Here is a 13,452-nt window from a genome sequence, read left to right as displayed (position 1 = left end):
GCATTGAAGTTCAAGAATAGGAGCAATATATAGAGAAAAAAAAAACATTTTAAAGCAATGAGAAAATAAATCCCTTTCAATTTTAAAACACCGTGAAGGGTTTAGGTTTGGGATGATGGGCTAAGAAATTCAATTTAGGATGCTCTGAATGCATGTAATGGACACGAGTTATGAAAGAGGATATAAAAGTCATTTCTTTTCTAGTTCTAATTATGTCATGGATTTTTGTTTTGTTTTTGGTGGTAGATAAGGGCATTAAATACATTTGATACTGAAAGTGTAAAATTTAGTGTGAAACTCCACAGCTTCCATTCCAAATGCCTATTCTAACTTGTATAAGTTTATTGAGTTGTGTTGAATCTAGATCTGTTTAATTTTTGTGTATGTGTGATGATTTAATTTATTTGTAAGTTTTTAAATAATAAAGTTTATAAAATTAAAAAATTAGGAGGTTCTGGAGGGTCCTTTTGAAGCTGACATATCATGTAAGATGCTGTTTTCTCATGTAGTAGATCACCCTTCCTGTCACTGTAATGAACCTAATTTTCAATCAGATGGAATGTGAATGTTATTTATCATGTAAATTCTTCTGGTTTTATATTATGCTCATAGAATTCAGTTGTTTAAATTCATCTAGCTGACATTTGAAGACTTAATTAGTATCAAACTAACTTTTGAAAGTGAGAGAATTGTTCAGCATCTTTGTCCTTCTTTTATTAGACTGTTGAAGATCTGGTTTCCATCATCCAATCAACCGAGTGTTGTTGTGCTTTTTTCCCTTGACACAGAATTGATCCTTCTGCTTCAGCCTCCTGAGTGCTGGCATTACAGGAGCATGCAATCATGCCCAGGCCCCAATCAAGGAAATCTTATATATTGAGAATAAATTACATGCCAGTCCCAAAGTTTAAAAGTTGACTCTTCCCTTTGATAAGTAACAGTATCACTGCAGTACCAAGATGAACAATCCAATTATTAAAGCAAGCACACAAAGCAAAATTATGACACAGCAAATTATCAGGTACAGACTTTGTGAGCAAAGAAATTGAGGGCAAGTAAAAGCTGATCTTGAGTAAAGGAGTCAGGAAATCCTCTTAGATGTATGTCTTTATCGGCCTTGAAAAAAACCCATACATTCTGGAAAGTGAATTAATGAAGGGTATAAAGCGTTATCAGACCACAGGAAGAAATGAGAATTTCAGATTCTGTTTCCCATCTGTAAAATGAGCCACGAAGCCAGGCATAAGCCCCCTCTGTGGCAGAAACTGTTGCCTTCACACTATTTATTATTATTGCTGTTGTTGTTATTTGATTGTGTGTGTGTGTGTGTGTGTGTGTGTGTGTGTGTGTGTGTGTGTGTTTTAGTGCTAAGATGGATGTCTATACTAGACAAGCCCTGTACCATTGAACTATACCCCTGTCTTCATTCTTGTTGCTCCAGGACACAGCAGTTTTTCACAGGTACTTGACATGTGTGTTCTATGTGATGTGACTTGAACAAAATGGTACATGGAAGAGATAGTTTGAGAGCTAGTTTATTCCGGACAAAGTAAGTAAGCAGTCATTTCCCTCAGTGACTTGGCACTCATTTCAGAGCTCCCCTGCCAGAGGTGTGTTAGTTCTCCCAGAGCATCAAACTAAATTCTTCAAAAGTAGGGCAAAAGAGGTTTCTTCTTTTGGCATTCACTTCTGCTGAGGACACATAGCTCTAGTTGCTTCCATGAAAGATTCGTCTGAGTTGGTAGTGATAGTGACCCTGCTGTCAGGAGGTGGGGGTTGGGGCTATAATGGTACAGGGTACCTGACCATGTTTTATTGGTGCCTTTAGTTTAAATGGCATTCCTTAATTAGCCAGGCATCTAGGTGTATGATAATGTGTGACACGACATATTAAGTGTAAAAACTAAATTTGGAAAACTCTAATATTTTAATAAAGAGTTTATGAAACTAGACATTTTAGTTTGGGTCATTTTATATTTTTTCTTCTGAGAGCAGAATTCCCTCAAATGTCACATTCTGTGTGGCTTTCTAAGCCACTGTTCTGCACCATCACCTAGATGCCTCCATGCTCTGTCATGATAGATGAATTGAGTTGCTTGCTGCTGCTTCTGAGAGAGGGTGGCACACTGAGCACTGAAGTACTTATAATAATTTGGGAACATTTTCACGTTTTTCTCTCTAGGTGATGATGAATTCCTAGGTGTTAGGAGCCCTCCTTGTCTTTTTTGTTTGTTTGTTTGTTTTAAGATTTATTTTATATATGTATGAGTGTTTTGCCTGTATGTATACATATGTACCATGTGCCTGTCTGGTGCCTTGTGAAGGTCAGGAGGGTGTTAGATCCCCTAGAACTGTAGTTTTAGATGGTTTTGAGTCACAAAATGAGTACTGGAATGAAAACTGGGTCCTCTGATAGAGCACGAAGTTCTTTAAACTCCTGAGCCATCTCCCCAGCCCTTATTTTTAAAACTACATTTTTGTGTGTGTGCACCTGCGTGCCCATGAACATGATAGCTCAGCAGATAAAGGCTGTTCTTTTTAAATTGATATTTAATGGCCATCTTTCCAACTGTCCTTTAAATCTTTTCTAATTGCCAAATCTAAGAAAGGCAGAGAAACTTGTGAAGCACAAAGAATTTGGCAATGTGTTCTGAGCTGAGTGAATGTTTAAATAATGCTATTCACATAAAACTAGAGTTCTGGCTTCCTTAGAAACATGGGAAGCTCTAGCTCACTGAGCCCAGCCTCCCACACAGCTGGGAGCCAACAGCTACCACTTGCTGTCTCCATGACCTAAATTCTAGCATTCCTTATCTGTGTTACTCTCGGTCCCCTCTTCTCCATACCCTTATCCACACTCCCACAGCTTGAAGACTTGATCCATGAATTCTTTTTTGATCTGTGTAGGCTCTGTACCCAGCTCAGGACTTAACATATAGTGACTTAATAAGTGAATTCAGTAGAATTGATTTACTGTATTGGCTCTATAAATTTAAAGCATTGAAGACAGAATTTTCTTATTCCTATGTGCATCTTTTCTTCCTACCTCCTCTCTCTCATCTTACAATATATAGCCCAGGCTGGCTTCAAACTCATGATTTTTCCTGTGTCAGCCTTCACAGTGCTGAGATTAGAGGTATATGGCATTATCTATAACTCTTGACTAAATCTAAGTCATCTGTGGAACTGTTTTGCAGTTGATTCTGAGAAGAGGAATGAAGAAGGAACAAGCTCCTTGTGGGATGTGCTCAGAATCCAAAGAGAAATGAGATTCAAAACAGATAAACAGCATGCACAAGGATTTGGCTTCTACTCCCAGCAACACACTAACACATGCATGAACAAAAGTACACCCCCTCACACACACAACACAAGAGAGAGGGGGGAGAGGATGCAAAAAGAGACACAGAGAGAGAGAGATGGTGAAAGAAACAGACATAGACAGAGATTTTCATAGTTTTGACTGAATTCCCATGAGATCAGGCATTGACACAAAGGCCTGAGAAAATCCAACCTAAGGTATGCAAATTGAAAATGTGGAAGAGTGGTGTTTTAGAGGTAAACTTCTAGATGTCATTGGAGAGAATTATTCAGTGCTGGGAAACACAGTACTGGTTAACTAGTCAACAAATTAACTAGTTAACTAATACTCACATAGTTATATTAGTTGTATCACAAATAATCAAAAGACTCATCCAAGTTTTAATATACAGTTTGCATTATAGTGTTCAGGTAAAAGAAAATCTGAAATAACTTCATTTCTTCTTCAGCCCTTAATATGGCATGTTAGAACTGACTGAGACCTTGGAGAATATCTGCATGGTGAGAGCTTCAAGTTATAGATAAGAAGTGATTAAAAAACTTATATTTGATTAGTCATGGCAGCATTATTCATGGTAGCCCCAAAGGAGAAACAACGTGTCTATCAACTGATGGATGGATTAGCCAAATAAGGTATACATGACATTTCATTCCACTCTAAAAAGAAATGGGACTGAGGAGATGGCTTAGTGGGCAAAAACGCTTACTGGGCAAGCCTGATGACCTGAATTAGGTTCTCAGAACCCATGGTAGAGGAGGGAATTATTCACAAATGTTGCCCTGTGACCACTATACATGAGCCATGACAAATGCACACACACACTTACAAAAGACACACCTATGCACCCATGCATACACATGTGCCTTTCTCTCTAACACATGCACTAAATGAAAAAATTAAAATATAAAAAGGAATGAGTTAGTGATACATGCTATAACATAAATGATCATCAGAAATGTTCTCAGGTGAGATATGCCATGAAGGACCACCACATTTTGGATATTTCTATTTGTATGACCTATCCAGGATAGAGGAATCTATTGACAGAGAAGAAAACTTAATTGTTCAAGGAAAGAGACTGGGAGGTGACTTCAGGGATATAAACTATGTCATTTATTTTTGAATAGAGAGAATATTCTGGAATTGGATGGTAGTGACAGTTCTAATTGCTATGAAGAAAGGGCTGAGAGGGGCTTATTGTAGCTTGGGAGTCATAGCAGAGTTGGGAGTAGGTCGGGGTGGCCAGGGCAGGCTATCTTCAGGAATTGAGTTTAAGAAGAAGTTGGTCAAGGAAAGAGTGAAGGGAAGGGCTTTCTGAGAAGGAATGATGGGTATGAAATCAGGAGCTGGGCAGTGGAGGAGCCTAGTAAATTGGGAAACTCCAAGAAACCAAGAGGAGTTGGATGATGGTGGTGAGGAGGAGGAGGAGGAGAAGAAGGGAGAGGAGGAAGAGGAGGAGGCAGAAGTGGCACTGGTTGGTGGCTGGGAGTGAGGGGATTATCAAGGATCAGTAGCCCATGCAGAGCAGTCTGGTTTTTATTCAAAGATCAGTGGGCAGCCTTTAAAGTCTAAAAGTCATATGATTATATTTTGCTTTCAAATCATCATGTTGGGGGAGATCAGGAGAGGTGAAGAGTAGATTAATTAGGTGACTCTAGTAAGAGGACTCCAGATGAGAACTGGCTGATAGCAGGTGGAGGATCTGAAGAGTAGTGGACAGATTTGAAATGCTTATTAGAAATTAAAATTTGGTACTCTTAAATACAAAAATTTTGTCCCTGTGCTTTTTCCAATCATGGTCTCAATATCTCTTGCTCATATAATCCCTCCTCTCTCTTGCCGATTGGACTCCTGGAGCTCCACCTGGGGCTTGGCCATGGATCTCTGTATCTGCTTCCATCAGTCACTGAATGAGAGTTCTATCATGACAGTTAGGGCGTTTGGCCATCCGATCACCAGAGTAGGTCAGCTCAGGCACTCTCTCGACCATTGCCAGTAGTCTATAGTGGAGGTATCTTTGTGGGTTTCTAGGAACCTCTCTAGCACTCTGCTTCTTCCTACTCCTATGGGGTCCTCACCTATCATGGTATTTCCTTCCTTGTTCTCCCACTCTGTTCCTGATCCAGCTGGGACCTCCCGCTCCCCTAAGCTCTCTTTCCCCAGACCCTTGCCCTCCATTACCCAGGGACAAATAGCCAAACTAGTGGAAACACATGAACTGTGAACCAATAGCTGAGGAGCCCCCATGGAACTGGACCAGGCCCTCTGGATAAGTGAGACAGTTGATTAGCTTGAACTATTTAGGAGGCCCCCAGGCAGTGGGACCGGAACCTGTCCTTGGTGCATGAACTGGCTTTTTGGAACCTAGGGCCTATGCTGAGACACTTTGCTCAGTCTTGATGTAGGGAGGAACGGACTGGACCTGCCTCAGCTGAATCTACCAGGCTGGGCTGAATCCCCAGAGGAGACCTTGCCTTGGAGGAGGTGGGAATAGGGGGTGGATTGGTGGGAAGGCTGGGGGTGGGAGGAGGAAGGATGGGGGAATCTGTGGCTGATATGTAAAATTAAATTAATTAAAAAAAAAAACAAAGATTTTTGCCACACAACCATCGCCTTTGACTTCATTAGATGTATCTTGGTTCAATACTTCCTTTTGAGTGTGTGCATTACTGTGGAGTTCAGAAGTCAATCTTGAGTCATTCCTTAGGCACTGTCCACTTTATTATTTTGAGACAGGCTTTCTCACTGGCCTGGAGCTTGCCAAGTGAGATAGGTTGGCTGACCACTTAGCCCTGGGAATCAGCTTGCTTCTGCAATCCCAGCACAGTGATTACATCAAGTGCTACCACACCTGGCTTTTAAAAACAAAAAAATAAATAAATTAAGGATTCTGGGGATGAACCCAGGCCTGAGCTATCTCCCTAATCTTCAATAGGTTCTTTTTCTCCGCTTGGTAGATAATGTGAAATTCTTATTTCTTCTCAACAACTTCCTCCACTCCCTGCAACGTTCAACGTGAAACACGCAGAGAATTTCTCAGCCTGCATGTCTTTCTATCTGAAAAATGAAGACGGCAGATGGATCCCCAAATCCACCTGTCATTCTGCTTATTGATGTAAGGTCTTGTACTGTTTTCTTTAACTGATTATGTTAGCCATTCATTGAAATGTAGAAAACCCACTAGGGGTCCCTGTAAGAAAAGATTGAAAAAAAAAGACCCACATGCATCCTAGGCTGGCCTAGGACTATAAACCTAATGTGTAGCTGAGAATAGATGACCTTGAACATCTTATCCTCCTGCTTCTACTTCCTGAGCACTAGAATTGCAGCTCATCTGGGGAACAAAGCCAGGGCATTGTGCATGCTAGGCATACATTCTACCAACCAACTATATCCCCGCCCAATTATAAACTTTTAAGAATTATTCCTGGTAGTATTTTGAATGACTTTTCTAAAGCCAATGATTACAAGTTCTACCACTTTAGAATGGAAAATTCATTGTTTTTAATTAAAAGGCTTTAGAACCTGATGCCTTGAGACTAATGAAATAGCCAGCAATGGAAGATACCAGCTATGTTTCCTCCATTTGTAAGCTTTGGCGTCCTGTCCTTGTTTCCAGATCTTTTTTTTTTTTTTTGCCTACTGATTAGCTACATATTTCTAGAACAAGGCAGAGATTGGTCACTAGAACTTATATCTCTAATTTGAGGTGACAGTCCCTACCTTGATAGAATTCAACAAATTCTTTGTATGTGAGGGTAGGATGTTGGGGGAGTCAAATAAATATTTTAATAGAGTTGGAAGCTATATTTGAAATGAATTGTAAATAAGAGTATAGTGTGATACACCTATAATCCTAGCTACTTGGGAAGCTGAGTCAGGAGGATTTCGAGTTCAAGGCCAGCTGGGAAGTATAATGTTAATCTGTCTGAGAAAGGAGCTGAGGCCTCTTGGCTAATAAAGTCATCATTTTAACATGTGAAATGTAGTTAAGATTATGGCGAGGAAAGCGAGTCATTCACTTTGTTTGCAAAATTTAAGGGAACACAAAAAAAAAAAAAAGAAGAATTGTGCTGACTAGTCTTATGTCAACTTGACACATAAATGAGTTATCTGAAAGGAGGAACCTCAACTGAAAAGATACCTCTGTAAGATCAGGCTGTAAGGCGTTTTCTTAATTAGTGATTGAGGGAGGGCCCAGCCCATTGTAGGTGGTGCCATCCCTGGGTTTGGGGTCCTGGGTTCTATAAGAAAGCAGGCTGAGCAAACCAGGGGAGCAAACCAGTAAGCAGCACCCCTCCATGGCCTCTGCATCAGCTCTTGCTTGCAGGTTCCTGCCCTTCTTGAGTTCCTACTCTGACTGGTTTTGATGATGAACAATGATGTAGAAGTGTAAGTCAAATAAAACTTTTCTTCCCCAAGTTCCTTTTGGTCATGGTGTTTCATCACAGCAATAGAGACCCTAACTAAGACAAAGATAGAAATATTTCTATGTAATATTTTTGAAAATCAAAATTTGTAATCAAGACATATGCCTTTCTCACCTAACCCTAGTCCCAGCAATGCTTGGCATTGGTGGTTTCCCTACTTAGTAACAAAGGGAATGAATGATGAGGTCAACCATCAGCTAGGTTTCAGACATCAGGAAAAATTAGGGATAAAACTCCCGAGTGACATATGAGGTAAGAAGTTAAGATAAGCCTGGAATAGAGATTGGGTTGGGTGAACATCTGTCCCTGTTATGTGTCTGTGGAAACATTTGACTAACATCTGAACTATGAGAGGTGGTGCTATTTTTACAATGGCAGGTACCTCCTCCACAAAGCACATGGAATAATAGCATCTTGCATCTCTGTGTGGGAGTAGGTTTCTAGAACATCCCTTGTGGATACTACCCTGTTGTAGCACTTGAAAGAAACTGCAGTGTAATTGAAATTAGCAGTGATATGTAAACATTGGAGAAAAAGTAGTAACATGGCAAGAACTTAAAGCACATGAAGGTCTGTATACAAGAATAGCACTAGACTTGCTCTGTATTGTATCAAGGGTAGTTTCTAGGAAGAAGCTATTAGCTCAGCATTATATTTAATGACAAGAGTGCTCCCCAGAGAGATGACTCAGTGGTTTAGAGTTCTGGCTGCTTTTTCAGAGGATCTGAGATGGGTTTCCAGCACCCATACCAAGCAGCCTACAACTACCTGCAACTCTAGTTCCAGGAGATCTGATTCTCATCTGGCCTCTATGGGCATCTGCACTCATGTGCACATTTCTACACACACACACACACACACACACACACACACACACACACACACACACAATAACTGCCCTAAAAATGGGGAAAAGGTCACAGAACGACAGTTTACATTTATGGGACGGATTTAATGGAACCTGTGTTTTAGAGTCCTTGCCAATTCCAGCATTTTTTCTTCCTAAATCTATTCCCAGGAAATATGTAAGTCCTCTATATGATTCATATGTGTTTTAGATTAATTCCATAAAATTTAGCCAGAGGGAACCTCAATGTGGAATTGTACCATCTGTTGTTGCCTCAAATTGCAAATGAAATTTGCTGAACTAATTCATGAAAATGGTTTGATAACTTTTTCTCTGTTTTTGCACTATAGCTTTCATTTTTTAAGACATCACAGCTTGATTAATTGGAAAGTGTATCCTGTTTCCTCACCTATACAAATTTCTATTTTGACTGTGAGAGACAGGGTGGATGAAAATATCTTGTTTTGGTCTTAGGAGCCTTGGACTAAAGTTCTGGTTCTGCAAGTATTACTTTAGGCAAGGCTTCTAACTTCTTTAAGCCATTTCCTTTGTAAAAAACTGTTATATATTGATATTGATATTAATGGTAATTAATAAGAAATGAAGTAAGTAAGTGATGATATCAGGAACCACCAGGAATATGGGCAGTGAGAATTTAAGATAAATATGGATCAGAAGATTGAGATGTGAAGGTTCTCTTTACAGCTCTGAAATTTAATGCATGTATGATTGTTGACCTGAGTCAAGCCGAACTCATTCATTTCTTGATCCCACTTCTATTCACTTCCACCTCCAATCCAATAATGACTGACAATATGGATTAGATAATCACAACAGTATGAAATCTCAGCAAATCATATTTAAATGGACCAGATAATAGTCTCTTGATCACTTGGGTGAAACTGTTTATAGAAGAATGTTTAATCTAGAATTATTATCAGATTAATTGCTCACTTTTTATTCTTTCTCTGAACTAGCAGCTTGCATGTTTTGCTGAACACTGGCCCTCAAGCACAGTACAACCAGCATATCTGGTAGTGCAGTTATGCATGTTATGTTTGCCATTAGATTTTAGGGACATTCATAGCTCTGGGCATTACTATGAACTTTGAAATGTGATTTCTCGGTGTTAGAACACTAGCTTAGATGTTGGTCATCTTCAATTGAGCACATGACTTATTTTTTGGCCAGGCTTAATGGGTAAGGGATAGTTATGGGTAACTTGTGGCCTACTATATTAGTCAGAGTTCTTCAGAGAAATCATTGTTTTTTATTAAAAATTAATTTTATTTTAAGTGTATGAGTGTTTTGCCTGCAATGCCTTGTACATGAGGAGACCAGGGCACTGGATCCACTAGAACTGGAGTTACAGACAGTTGTGAGCTGCCATGTGGGTGCTGGGAATTGAACCTGAGTCCTCTGGAAGAGCTGCCAGGGCTCTTAACTGCTCAGTTATCTCTCTAGTTCAGAGAGAAATAGTTTTTATCCAGGGAAACTGCACCTACAGTTTTACTTTTTAAGTTTCATTTTGAAGTAATGAAGACTGAACCTATGCTTTGTATAAGTTTGGGTTTTTATTGCTGTGATAAATCATCAGGACCAAGACAACGTATAAAAGAAAGTGTTTGATTAGGCTTAATGTCTCAGAGTGAAGGCCTCGTGGCAGGAACAACTGAGAGCAAGGAGAAAGCAGAGAGCACATTAGGAAAGACATGAGTCTTTTGAAACCTCGAAGCCTGCTTCCAGTGACAAACCTCCTCCAAACAAGCCACACCTCCTAATCCTTCCCAAACATTTCTGTCAGTTGTGTACCAAGTATTCAAACATAGGAGCTTATGGAGGTCATTTTCTTTCAAACCACCACAGACCTTTCACATGTTAAGCAAACACTCAACTATTGAGCTATATCCTTCAGTTTTGTTTTTTAAATCATGATCTGAGGTAACAAATGGAAAATAATCCTGTAAATTTGGCTGCTATTTAAAGAATGAGTTTGTTCACAAGCCATCTTTGCCTGATAAGTATAGCTCTCACTCCTCACCAAAGAAGTAGATAGAGACCATAACAGAAACCCATAACTGGTCAAAATATACAGAACAATTTATTGTGGAATGCCCATCCCCAGTGGATAACACAGCTCCTGCACATAAGGCTCAGGAACATGGAGGAAGAGAGAGCAGGAAGCATGGAGGAACCATAAGACCAGAAAGTCTGATGTGAGATTGTATTTCTTAAAAATGACAGGGAAGGTACACCCACATACTACAATAATATGGCTACCTAAAAAATGAGAACACTAATAGACATGCTAAAGTGGGAGTGGGAAGTTTCAAGGGGCCCCATCCTTAGACAAAGAACTGTAGGAAACTAAGGAATGCTGAGAAAGGGTGAATTAGTCTTTCCCAGGAATAAGCCCTTTAATTGGTCAGCCGTAAAATCATACACACAAAAGCAACACTAAATAAACTTAGCATGTTGTATTTATATATTTGTATATATGTATGTATTTGTTTAACATATACATATATTTGCATGTAACAATAATAATCAAAATAAAGAGGCCTTATATTTGAGAGGGAACACAGGGGTGTATGGAGGGATTAGAAGGAGGGAAAGGAAGGGAAAAATGATGTAATTAATTATATTTTAATTAAAATAAAAAATATATAAGTACAAAAATGAGAGGGCTGGAAGAATGGCTTAGAAGTTAATGGTATTGCAATAGTTTGAATAAAAATTTGGCCCCCATGGGCTCATATATTTGAATGCTTAGTCACCAGGGAGTGGCAATATTTGAAAGGTTAGAAGGTATGATTGTGTGAGTATGTGTGTCACTGGCGGCGGGCATTGAAGTTTCAAAAGCCACCCTAGGCCTGGTTTCTCTCTCTTTGCCTATGGATCAGGATGTAGAATTCTAAGCCACTTCTCCAGCACCATATCTGCCTGCCTGCCACTATGCTCCCTGCCATGAATTGTTGGAACACAGTCCATGAATGAAGATGTATGAGGAGAATTCTGATTGCTTGTGAGAAGACTCCAAGAAAACAGGACAAGAGTCCTGTGACCTCAGGCCTCCAAAGCACAGGATTGTTCTTGGAATATGCTTTTGTGCCCCTCCCAGGATCATGGTGTTGCCTTGGTCATGGTGTCTTTTCATAACAATAGAATAGTGACTAAGACAGCCAGGCACTATTCTTGAAAAAGAACTAAGTTCAGTTCCCAACATTCATATCTGTTGGCTCAAAATGGCTCACAACCACCTATAACTCCACTTCTGGATTCCGCAAGCACCTGCCCTCACATGCGCAAACACGCACCTCCAGATACAAACACATAATGAAAAACTTAAAATATCTTCCTGTAAATAAATAAATAAAACTATGAGAAAGATAATATATTTCAGAAGGACATTCAGACCAACTTCTAAAATAGTTTATTCACATAGTTCTTAACAGAGCAATGGAAAAGTAACTAAGACAGTCTCCTAATTTATTCTGGACCCTTTTCACACTCTTTGGCATGAGTGCTCAAATACAGGACCTTACACATGCTAGGCAAATACTACCACTGAGCTAACATCTCAGCAAAATGGTCCCCCTTTAGTTTATTTTGAGACAGAGTCTCACTATTTTGGGAAGGCTGGCTTTGAACTCACTGCAAAGCCTAGACTAGCTTCAGAACTTGTGACCCTCTCACCTCAGTCTCCAAGTAGCTAGTATTTCAGGCATTTGCCTTCACATCTGCCTCATGTAGATAATTTTGGGTCGGCTACATAATATTGGAAATAAGCTAATTTTAAAACCACAGTTTCTCTAGCCTGTAAAATCATAGCATAAAATGGTTTGAAAGCTGATGACATAGTCTCCCAGGAAAATTCTTTATTTAAATCAGATACTCAGAATCTATCATCCCAAGGAAATATGATTATTAAATTTTTTTTATCATAGTACATGACTGAACTCTAACATACTATCAGATTTTGTTATGTATTGTTCTGCTTGTAGTAAAGACATTGATAATGTATCTGTCTATCTATCATTAGGTGTTTTTAAATTTTCATTGTATGTGAGACACAAGTAAGAAAAAAGGTGACTTGGCAGATGGGTTGTGTAAGGACAGGAATTTTCACCATTACACAGTTGTTACATGTTTCCTGTCTGGCTCTGTGACTACTTTGCCTCTCATCTGTGATTTCCAAGCTGTGATACATAAATGCCTTACAACAGCAACAAGAACAACAGTGAGACATCAGGGTTGCTAAGACATTAAAAGAATAAAAAAAAACATTTATTTTATGTGTATGAGTCTTTGTATGTATGTATGTGTACTATGTGTGTGGCTTGGTATGTGCAGAGGCCAGAAGAGGCCATCAGATCCCCTGGGATGGTTTTGAGCTGCATGTGGGTGCTGTGCATGGAACCCTGATCCCTTGCAAGAGCAGCAAGTGTTCATAACTGCTGAGCCATCTTTCCAGCCTGATTAAAAGGTTGAGATAGAGACACACACAAATGCTAGGTTGGCTGCTTTTAACATGGCTTCCCTGACTTTAGAACTAAGATAAGTGAGCCAAGTATTCAGAGTTTTCCCACTTTAAATATCATCTGCTGTAGAGTCTATGGGGTTCATCGCTCAGGATTTCTTTCTAAAAAATGTTTCCTAGTCTCTGAATGGTCACTTATGCAAACATCTATATTTGTAGATTGTGACTCAGCACCTGGCCATGGGTCTGGGTGAGGGGATTCCTATTAAGTAAATAAGACATTCTCACAATCAACTCATCTAGCAATATGCCTTCATGCCTAATTTCTGAAAATTTCTTTTGTTCTGTCTTTTTTTTCTCCTTTTTTGGCACT

The sequence above is a fragment of the Peromyscus californicus genome, unplaced genomic scaffold, assembly GCF_007827085.1.
Source record: "Peromyscus californicus insignis strain IS unplaced genomic scaffold, ASM782708v3 Scaffold_10__1_contigs__length_136768540, whole genome shotgun sequence".
Taxonomy (NCBI): domain Eukaryota; kingdom Metazoa; phylum Chordata; class Mammalia; order Rodentia; family Cricetidae; genus Peromyscus; species Peromyscus californicus.
This window is presented reverse-complemented; position numbering follows the sequence as displayed.